The sequence below is a fragment of the Rattus rattus genome, chromosome 14 (genome assembly GCF_011064425.1).
Source record: "Rattus rattus isolate New Zealand chromosome 14, Rrattus_CSIRO_v1, whole genome shotgun sequence".
Classification (NCBI taxonomy): Eukaryota; Metazoa; Chordata; class Mammalia; order Rodentia; family Muridae; genus Rattus; species Rattus rattus.
The window spans coordinates 38,042,128-38,052,444 of record NC_046167.1 but is presented as its reverse complement, the minus strand read 5'-3'; positions in this window follow the sequence as shown (position 1 = coordinate 38,052,444).

Genomic DNA, 10,317 nt, shown 5'->3' with positions numbered 1-10,317 from the left:
TGTGATTTGCTATTGATTCAAGACCCAGATACAAAGACTGACTGTGATGTTCCACACTAGAAGAAAAACATCAGATGCTATCCTTGGTTGACACTCTGTGCACAAGCAAAAATATATTTTGTGTTTTATTCTACCAAATGCAAAGTAGATTTCGACTTGGCTAATTGCATTCCATTTCTAATACAGGAACTTCAAAGAAACAACTGAATTGAAACTGTTAACAGGTACGAAGCATGGTAGTCTTTGGAAAGTTTTGTCTCCTCTTGTGGGGTCTTGGAGTCAGGTTGCAGCTTAAGTGTGTACAGCCTAAGACAGCCCTGGCTAACCTTTAATGATAGCATTAGCATTCGAGACTAAGGTTGACATTAGTGTTTCATAGCCATTGGGGATTTCTTGGACATTTGACAGCTTTGTTACCTGCCTTGATTTAACATTATCTGCAGCAATATGAAGTGCTGTGTTCTTCTCCATTTGACAAATGGAGACAGAGGAAAAAGACATTCAATAACATTCAGTAACACAGAACTCTTAAGTATGATGATTCAGATAAGGAAAAATATCTGTTAACGAATATATGAAAAAGTCAATGAAGATAACAGACATTTATGTTTTCTTCAACTTTTATTCTACATATTTATAGACAGAAATATAACTTCACTCACTTCACACACACATACTGTGCATGGGCCCCTATGGAAAAGAAATCAGCTTGTCAAAGAGATGTTCGGTTCTGCATGGGTTCCACTGCACCTGAGCCAAGATATGAATCAGCTGTTTTCTAACCACAGATGAATGAATAAAGAAAACATGAGGTCTGGGTTTGGGTATGTATGCACACATATGCATCTAACTAGATATTATTTACCTGCCGAAAAGGAGCAAATATTATCATCTGTAGCAATAAGGATAATATAGAAAGATGCGGTGTTGCATGAAATCAGTGAAGCACAGAAAGTGGTGTGTGTCACTTATCTTCATTCCTGTTATAAGAGGCATTCATATCTCACGTATGTATGGGTAACTAGACAATTGGCGTCAGAGATGTAGAGAATGAAATAATGACTGAGAAAGGAATGGGGCTGGTGTGGGTGAAGGGCAAGGTCCAGTTAGGCAGCGAGAATAATGTTTAATGTTCCTCAGGAGACTAAAATGACTGTGGACAGCTACTCCAATTCCCTGAATCAGCTAAAGTATCATCCCCCTGGGTCAGACAGAGTTCAGTTGGCAGAATGCTTGCTTAGCTCTGGGTTTGATCCCCAGCCCCACGTAAGCGTGTGGTAGCAAGCATGTAATTCCAGAGCCTGAGAAGTGGACGGAAAAGGATGAGAAGTTCAATGCCATCCTGAGATAAGTATCAGCTTCAAGGCTAGCTGGGATAACATCAAACTCTGACTCAAAGTAAAATAGAACAAAACAAATGTCCTACTTTACCCTATAAGCATTACTGTATGCAACTACTATGTGTTGGTTAAAAAAAAAAAGCACATATTTTACATGTTAATAATTCTGGGAAGTTCTTAATTTTATGGTTTACTTAGTGAAAAACGGGCTTGTGGAAAAAGAAGGAATAAGATCCTTTGTTATTGTGCAAACATGCACAGTCACAAAGAGTGTGCACTAGTGGTATTTGCATGTATGGCCTCTTATTCTCTTCCATTGATTAGCTCACTGTCAGAAGCAGTAGAATTTTGAATAATCCATGTGAAAACTTAATGAATGAAGCCCAAGAGAAAAGTCCCCAGTATTTTATACCCTAGAGAATGTTGGCTTACATTAAGCTTTGACTTCAGCATGTGCACCTTGTCTACCCTTGAATTTTTAGAAATATTAAGAGGCTGACATCATTGAATGACATAAGAATATGACATAGAATTGTTACATAATAGCAGACAAATCAGGAGTTTTCAATGATGTCAACAAGTCCTAGCATTACTTTTACCATCCATAAGAGATCGCAAAGCATTTAGAATGTATGTTTAAAATGCAGAATGGCGCATGCTTTCTTCTTCCCCAGAGTGCCACCTTATACAATCTACCATGGGCCAGTAACAGAGACAGAGAGAGAACGAGAAGAGGACTGTAATTTCCATTGGATAAAACAAAACCCACCAGAAACAGATTGTCTTATTGCCTCAGAAGGTTTAAAGGCCTCCTCACCTATTCTTCTCCTGTTCTGGTAATGTGGAATCATTCCTGTGCAAAGCAGACATAAATATTAAGTGCCTGATGATTGGCAATGGGCCTGTGCAGGTAAGGCTAGGCAGCTGGCCGCTCTCCATAATGATCATGCTAATCTTATTCTTTTCATGGAATTATTCACACTCCTTTCAGACCTCAAATCCCTAGTGTAAACCATGTTTAATGTTTTCTTCTGTTCCTCAAAGAATCTCTATAGTGTGATTTGTTTCACTCTCAGAATTGTTTACTGGGTGCTGGACAGAGCCGATTAAAGCTTTGCATATTCCTTAAGAGTACTCCCTCCCAGACCTCAGCAGTCGTGGTCTTGTTTGACTTTCTTTACTTTCCTTTATCTATATTCTGAGACAGAGTCTTTCTCTGATGCCTGGGTTAGTCTTCCATTTTATTCTCAAAATATCTCCCTGCTTCTGTTCTCTAAGACGCATGGACTATAGACCTGTGCAACTATGTGGCTGGCATTATTATTATTTTTTTCTCCATCTTTATTAAATTGGGTATTTTAAATTTGCATTTCAATTGTTATTCCCTTTCCCGGTTTCCAAGCCAACATCCCCCTAATCACTCCCCTTCTATATGGGTGTTCCCCTCCCCATCCTCCCCCCATTACCGCCCTCCCCCCAACAATCACGTTCACTGGGGGTTCAGTCTTGGCAGGACCAAGGACCAAGGGCTTCCCCTTCCATTGGTGATCTTACTAGGCTATTCATTGCTACCTATGAGGTTGGAGCCCAGGGTCAGTCCATGTATAGTCTTTGTATTGTTATTATTATTATTATTTTTTATTATTATTATTACTATTACCACTAATACTATTACTACTACTGCTACTATTACTCTCATGCATGGAGTGGAAAGAACACAAGCTGATGGTCTGTTGAATGGGAATTCTAGTTGTGCTGCAACGTTCTATTATTCCCAAGGATTGGATCTAGTGAGCCAGTGATAACACCTGGCCTGTGGGTGACAGGCACAGGTGCTCCAGAAATGCCAGCTGATTTACAGATTACAGGACACTTACATGGAGAACACACAAATGCCTGCATGAGTGTCCCCCACATCCTTATCCTCCTGCTCCTGTGAAGGAGCCATTGCATTGGGAGTGGCTTTCTCCTCTTGAAGTGTGTACCATGAATGTGGCAGAGTGTGTGCTGCTCGCGCAGAAGACTGGAGTTGGGTTGCTGTCCCCAACACATGCAGCTTACAACTGGGCGGAACTTGAGCTCTAGGGGATCCTGACTCTCATTTGGCCTCTGCAGGCTCCTGCAATTGCAAGTGCATATGCACACACAGCAAGACACCAGTTATGTTTAGTTATGTACATATAACTAAATGTATGTACACATAACTAAAAATAAAATGAATCTTTTAAAAAGAAGACATGAATAGGTAGAGAGAGTGGGCAGCCTTATCAAGGCCTGATTTTAGTGGGATTGCTTCAAGTTCCTTTGGCTTGATGTTGGCTACTGATTTGCTGTATATTACTTTTACTATGTTTAGGTATAGTCCTTGAATTCCTGATCTTTACAAGTCTTTTATCATGAAGGGGTGTCGAATTTTGTCAAATGCTTTCTCAGCATCTAATGCAATGATCGTTTTTTTCCTTTGAGTTCGTTTATATAGTGGATTACATTGATGGTTTTCCATATATTGAACGTTTCCTGCATCCCTGGGATGAAAGCCTACTTGGTGATGATGGATGATCGTTTTGATGTGTTCTTAGATTCGGGTTTTGAGAGTCTTATTGAGTATTTTGGCATCAATATTGATAAGGGAAATTGGTCTGAAGTTCTCTTTCTTTGTAGGGTCTTTGTGTGGTTTAGATATAAGTGTAATTGTGGCTTTATACAACCATTGGGTAGTGTTCCTTCTGTTTCTATTTTGTGGAATAGTTTGGAGAGTTTTGGTACGAGGTCTTCTATGAAGGTCTGATAGAATGCAGCACTAAACCCATCTGGTCCTGGGCTTATTTTGGTTGGGAGACTTTTAATGACCGCTTCTATTTCTTTAGGAGTTATGGGACTGTTTAGATGATTTATCTGGTATAAGTGTAATTGTGGCTTCATACAACCAATTGGGTAGTGCTCCTTCTGTTTCTATTTTGTGGACTAAGCCACCATCCCAAGAGAACACAGGGATGAACCTATGGCTCCATCAACATATGTAGCAGAAAATGGCCTTGTGCCCTGCCCTCGGTTCTTCTAACCCTTGAGGATAATATAAGTCTTTGCAGCACGGCTAGAACTGTCATTCAACAGTTCCCCATCTCGGGTTCTTTTTACACCACACTCAAGATTTCTTATAACCTTAGAGTTGAGATGGAGTTAGGTGAATCCCTGAAGCTCCCTGACCATCTAGCCTGGATGAATGAGCAATTCCTAGGCTGGTGAGAAGACTCATCTCACAAAAGCAAGGTGGGCAGTGCCTAAAGACCCGTAGTCAAGATTGTCGTCTGACCCACAATGGTACATGTGTAGATGTATGCATGTACATGTGGATCTGTCCACACATGAACATACACGTTAAACAAATAACCAAATAACTAAACATGAAAGAAAGTCAGTGTGTATTCCCAACCTCCGTGCACCACATGCCAAACTTCTCTGGAGCTTTTTGTATACACGATGTACACAGAGCAGTGGACACTACACATACCGTACAATGACGGACTCTTTGATATTGAAGCTACATGCTAAAGCCTTTTCAATTGCAGAGTCAACATTTATCTGTGACCTCATTGTAGTCAATAAAATAAAAAATAACCAATGGAAAGTGTTAATAACTCTGAAGAAAACCAATTCTTTTACTCTCTCATTCTTCACTTGAAATTTATAAGAAGACATATTTCAGACTGTATTTTAATGTTTCCTTCCTTCATGGTAACAATTCTCAACTGGAAAACACCTTTGTATGTGGATGGTCCTAAATTATTTTATTCCCTTTAACTCTTGCTTAGGAAGCCTCCTGTTGACTGTCTTTACTTGAGGCATTCGCTATGATAAGCTTGGCTGGTGGCTTCTGCTGCTGCCCTGCACAATTCACAGGAAGCTGTGTGCACAATGTGTCAAAAATCACCATCAGTTTCTGTCCACCATCATTTGGTGGACAGGGTGTTCCTGGTTTTATTATCATCAGATAGATGGGGAAACAAAAGGTAGGAAATGTTCAAAGGACAATAACCTTGCAGACAGGTAAAGTCAATCTCAGAGATGTCCATAAATAGATGCTAAACACTGATCTATGCTTGGGGAGGGGTTTACATGTATGAAATCCCATAATTTAATAGGTGAAACTCTTTATCCTTGATCTTTACTTGGTTAGGTTTTTACAAAAATCAGACCTTAAATGTTTATCTTTCATGGGAATCAAAATAAATACAAATACCTAAACAAATACGTAAACACTAGTTCACTCATTCTTTCTTTTTTGTCATCAACTCCAAAAAACAAATAAAGGAAAACTAACCTCTCCTGAAACAGCTTCTAATAGAAAAGAAGCCAGGAAAGGTTGTCAGAAGAGAGGACACAAGGCGGCGCTACTGTCCAGCAATTGGAGGCTTTTCCCTCTGTCTTCCCAGGAGAGAGGCCGCTTGGAAGAGATAGTGATGACAATGAAACTGCAGAGGAAGTGGAGTTAGCCAGGAAGACACCTAGCAAAAGCTGCCAGACAAGTCCTACATCAAAACATGGGGTAGGGAGAAGCTGAAGAAGGAGAAGTTAGGAGGTGGGAAGGCACTTCAGAGTGCCAGGGTTCTGGAAACTTGACTTTATGCCTTGACAGAATAAGAGAAAAGTTCTAAGCCTGGAAGTACACAGGTGAGATCTGTTCAGTCGGAGAAAGAGTTGGTAGAAGACCAAGGTTGGGGACATGGCTCCGAGTGGGAAAGACAGGAGACTGAAAACTGCCTAGGGCAGGATGTCCAGGAACTGAAGTGTGAAGTAGTGGAGATGAGAATGAGCTGACACACATATCCCTGCAGTGGGCAAAGTAGACCACAGTGATAGGCCTTGGATTTTGGCAGGAGACACCCTCTGCTATGTGCACATGTACCTACGGCCCTGTATTAAATAAGCTTGCAGTGATCTGCAGACAGCTGCATATGATCCCAGGGAGCACTGGAGAGGACTGCCTTGAAATGTCTCAGAATCTCTCCTCCCTCCCTCAAAGTTAACTAACGTAAGGGCGGTAAGTGGCTGTTCAGAATCAGTGGTAACCAGAGCCCCACCTGGGGGTCCATCCCATATGCAGCCACCCAGTCACTGTTGCTAATGCCAACAAGTGCTTGCTGACGGAACCTGATATGGATCTCTCCTGAGAGGCTCTGCCAGAGCCTTACTGATACAGATGAGGATGCTTGCAGCTAAACTTCAGACTGGACCCAGGCACCCCAGTGGAGGAGTTAAAGGACTGAAGGAACCGAAGACGGTTGCAACCCCATAAGAAGGACAACATTATCAACCAACCAGATCCTACCAGAGCTCCTGGGGACTAAACCACCAACCAAAGAATACACATGGAGAGACCCATGGCTCCAGCTGCATATGCAGCAGAGAATGGCATTATCTGGCATCAATAGTAGAAGAAGCCCTTGGTCCTGTGAAGGATCATTTCCTCAATGTAGGGAAATGTCAGAGTTTTGAGGTGGGAATGAGGAAGTGGGAATGGGAACATCTTTATGGAAGCAGGGGGAGGCTGGATGGTAGAGGAGGGTAAGGGGATAACATTTGAAATGTAAATACATTAAAAATCTAATAAAAAGCAGAAAAAGGACATTAACCCTAATTACAGACAAGATTATCACTGTATCTAATTAAAATGTGTCATGACATCAGACTTTGAAGCTGGACTCAAGTGTTTTATTTATACTTACAGTTATCCTGGAACTGGACAAATGAAGCCAGGTGCCCACTGCCTACTTTGTACCCAGTTCGTGCAACAAAGGATGGAGATGTTTTTCTTTCTGTGCTCATGTTTCTGAACATTTATTTTCTGATTCTAGTCTGTTGCATACCTGAAACTTCTGTTAGTATGTTCACCTAAGCCTTTCTCAGAGGATCTGATACATTTTCCTCCCAGTGTCGATGCTATTCAGTGAATGGCACATAGCACAGCTGTCCTTGGTTACCTGTTTCTGTGATTTCCTCTGGCACATGGTTCTTGCCCACACTTGCATTGTCCTATGCTATTTTGCTCAGGATGCAGCCTTGTTCCTTTTTATCCACTTCGAAAATGAGGCAAAAAGCTACTTGTACATTTATAACAAGTACTAGAGAAAAGACTTTTGATGGAATGTTAAAATGATATTGGGGATACATGTCTCCTTCTCTGCTCCTTTCTTGGGTCTAGCGTCTACACAGTGCTGAGAATCAGATTCCAGTCCCCGGAGCTGAGCATGGTAAACAGCAATCGTGGCAAGCCCAGCCTCCATCAGCACAGGACCACTTCCACAGCAGGAGGTTTTCTCTCTACTAGCCATGATCTTTTGAAAGCGAGAAAGAACCGGCTGTGGTTTAACTGCTCCTGTGTTGTCTTCTAACGCCTTAGCCACATTTTGTGCTGCCCCAAACAGAGGAGGTTTGACTTAAACCGTTTTCCAGGAAGCAACCACACAGACAGAGCAGATAACCAAAAGAAGCTTGAGAAAGTAAAACTGCTTTGAGCCACAGTAGCGTCTTTCCATCTCTCTGCCTCCAGCATTTACTACTGGGTCTCGGGGCTGCCCAGGGGGACTCCGGGAGGAGAGCGCTAAGAGGTTCGATACCACGAAAGACCAGGCCTGGTGCTACCGACCAGTGATATCAGCCACAGGAGGCTCCTTCTGATTGTCAGTTCCCAGTCATGGCATCTGTTTCCTAGTGCAGACCTAGTCATGGCTCTGTTTCGAGTCTGGGAGCAGGAGCGGTCTGGTCAGTTCAGGAGCACCAGGAAGTAGATCTAAATTCAACTTCATTTTTTTATTATTAAGAATTTTTCTGCGCATATTTTTATGAAAGGATGTATGCATGTATCTGTGTATTTATTTACAACCTAAATACTGCATACCCTCTCAGTCCTTCCTCACAGACTCCCGCTCCACCCCTCCTTCCTCCTCTGCAAAAGTGGGACCTCCCTGGGTATCCCTCCACCCCGGTGCATCAAGTCCCTTCAGGACTGGGACACATCCACTCCATCAAAGTCCAGACAAGGCAGCCCTGTTGGGAAATGGATACTGCAGACAGGGCATAGCTTTAGGGGAGACTCACATGGAGACTAACTGTACATCTGCTACATATGTGCCAGCCCCTGTATGCCCTTTGGTTGGCGGCTCATTCTCTGAGAGGTCCCAGGTGTCAAGGTTAGTTGACTTTGTTAGTCTTCCTGTGGTGTTCCTATCCCATTCTGTGCCTTCAGTCCTTCCCCAAACTCTTCCATAGGGGTTCCCAAGCTCCATCCAGTGTTTGCCTGTGGGTATCTGCATCTGTCAGCTACTAGGTAGAGCCTCTCAAAGAACAGCCATGCTAGATTCCCATCAGAAAACATAACGGAGTATCATTAATAATATCAGGGATTGGTGCTTGTCCATGGGATGGGTTGGGCCCACCAAGTTGGGCCATGTTTTGGCTGGCTATTCCTCCAGTCTCTGCTCATCTTTGTCCCTGAATTTCTTTTTGACAGGACAAATTTTGGGTTGAAAGCCTTGTGGATAAATTGATGTCTTTACCCTCCCCTGAGGATCCTACAAGAAGTGGCCTCTTCAGGTTCCACGTCCTCACTGCGAGGCACTTGGCTAAGGTCACTCGCATTGACTCCTGGGAGCCTGCCCACACAGGCCTCTGGCACTTCTAGAGACAACCCCGCCCCCCTAACCCCTCAGCTGGAGATTTCCATTCATTCTCCTGGCCTTCTGGGTCTTTCTCCTGTCTCTCCCCATATCCGATTCTACCTCTGCATTCCCTTTCTCTTCTCTCTCTCTCTCCCTCCCTCTTTGTGCTATACCTGCAAAATTAATGATTTCCTTGTTTTTAATAGGTGTATAGTATTCCATTGTGCAAACGAACCACATTCTCTGTATCCATTATTCCACTGAGGGACATGTGGGTTGCTTCCAGTTTCTGACTGTTACAGATAAGGCATAGATAAACATAGTGGAGCAACATGTCCTTGTGATATTGAGGAGCATCTTTGGGGTATATACCCAATAGTTGGGTCTTCAGGTAGAACTATTTCCAACTTTCTGAGAAACTGCCAGATTGATTTCCAGAGCAGTTGTACAAGTTTGCAGTCTCGTCAGCAATGGAGGAGTGTTCGTGTGCCCCTTTTTTCACATCCTCGCCAGCATGTGCATTTGATTGTGTGGGATGAGGAGATATTTCATCATCTTAAGCCTGAATATTATTGTTGCTTTTCCATAGTGAACTCTGTTTCGCTTCACAGAAACTGGAATTGATTGTGCAAAACCCCACATTTTAAGTTTAAAAATGTGAATAAAGAGGTCACTTTCTTCATCCATTTTGAGCACAATAGCAAAAGGATGTTTGCTTGAAGAATAGACTGTTTCCATTTTACAAACCTACACTATACTAGATAAGAGCAGAGATGTTGACACAAACCAACATCAGGATCAGGGTCAGATCCTGCCATTCCCATGGGGCTTCAGGAGATTTCACAGTACCCCTTGCCACAGCTTCCGTGTGCAGAACACAGAAATTCTGTGCATCTCACTGCTCATTTGTGTTATGTACCTCAGATAATGCATAACCCACTACCCTGGAAAATATCACACCAATGATTTCCACCATTACTTCATCCAGATATCAAGTGTTCTGTTTGGAACTTTGAATGTAAACCTGAAATCACTTAATTTATGAATTATTCTAAAGATGCATACTAAAATATTAACTAATAATATGATGTGCATTCAAAATCAGTAGAAAAGATTTTGAATGGCCTCATGGCATAGAGATGATGAATGTATGTTTTAGGGAACAATGCTTGCCCCTATTTAAAGAATACTCAATATATGTATGGACTCAGATATTACATAGGATTTTGTAAACATGTACAAATTTTGTCATTCTAAAACAGAAGTTGATATATCTAAGAAAAGCCAAATGAAGTAGCCAGAATTCTGTGAAATGTGGC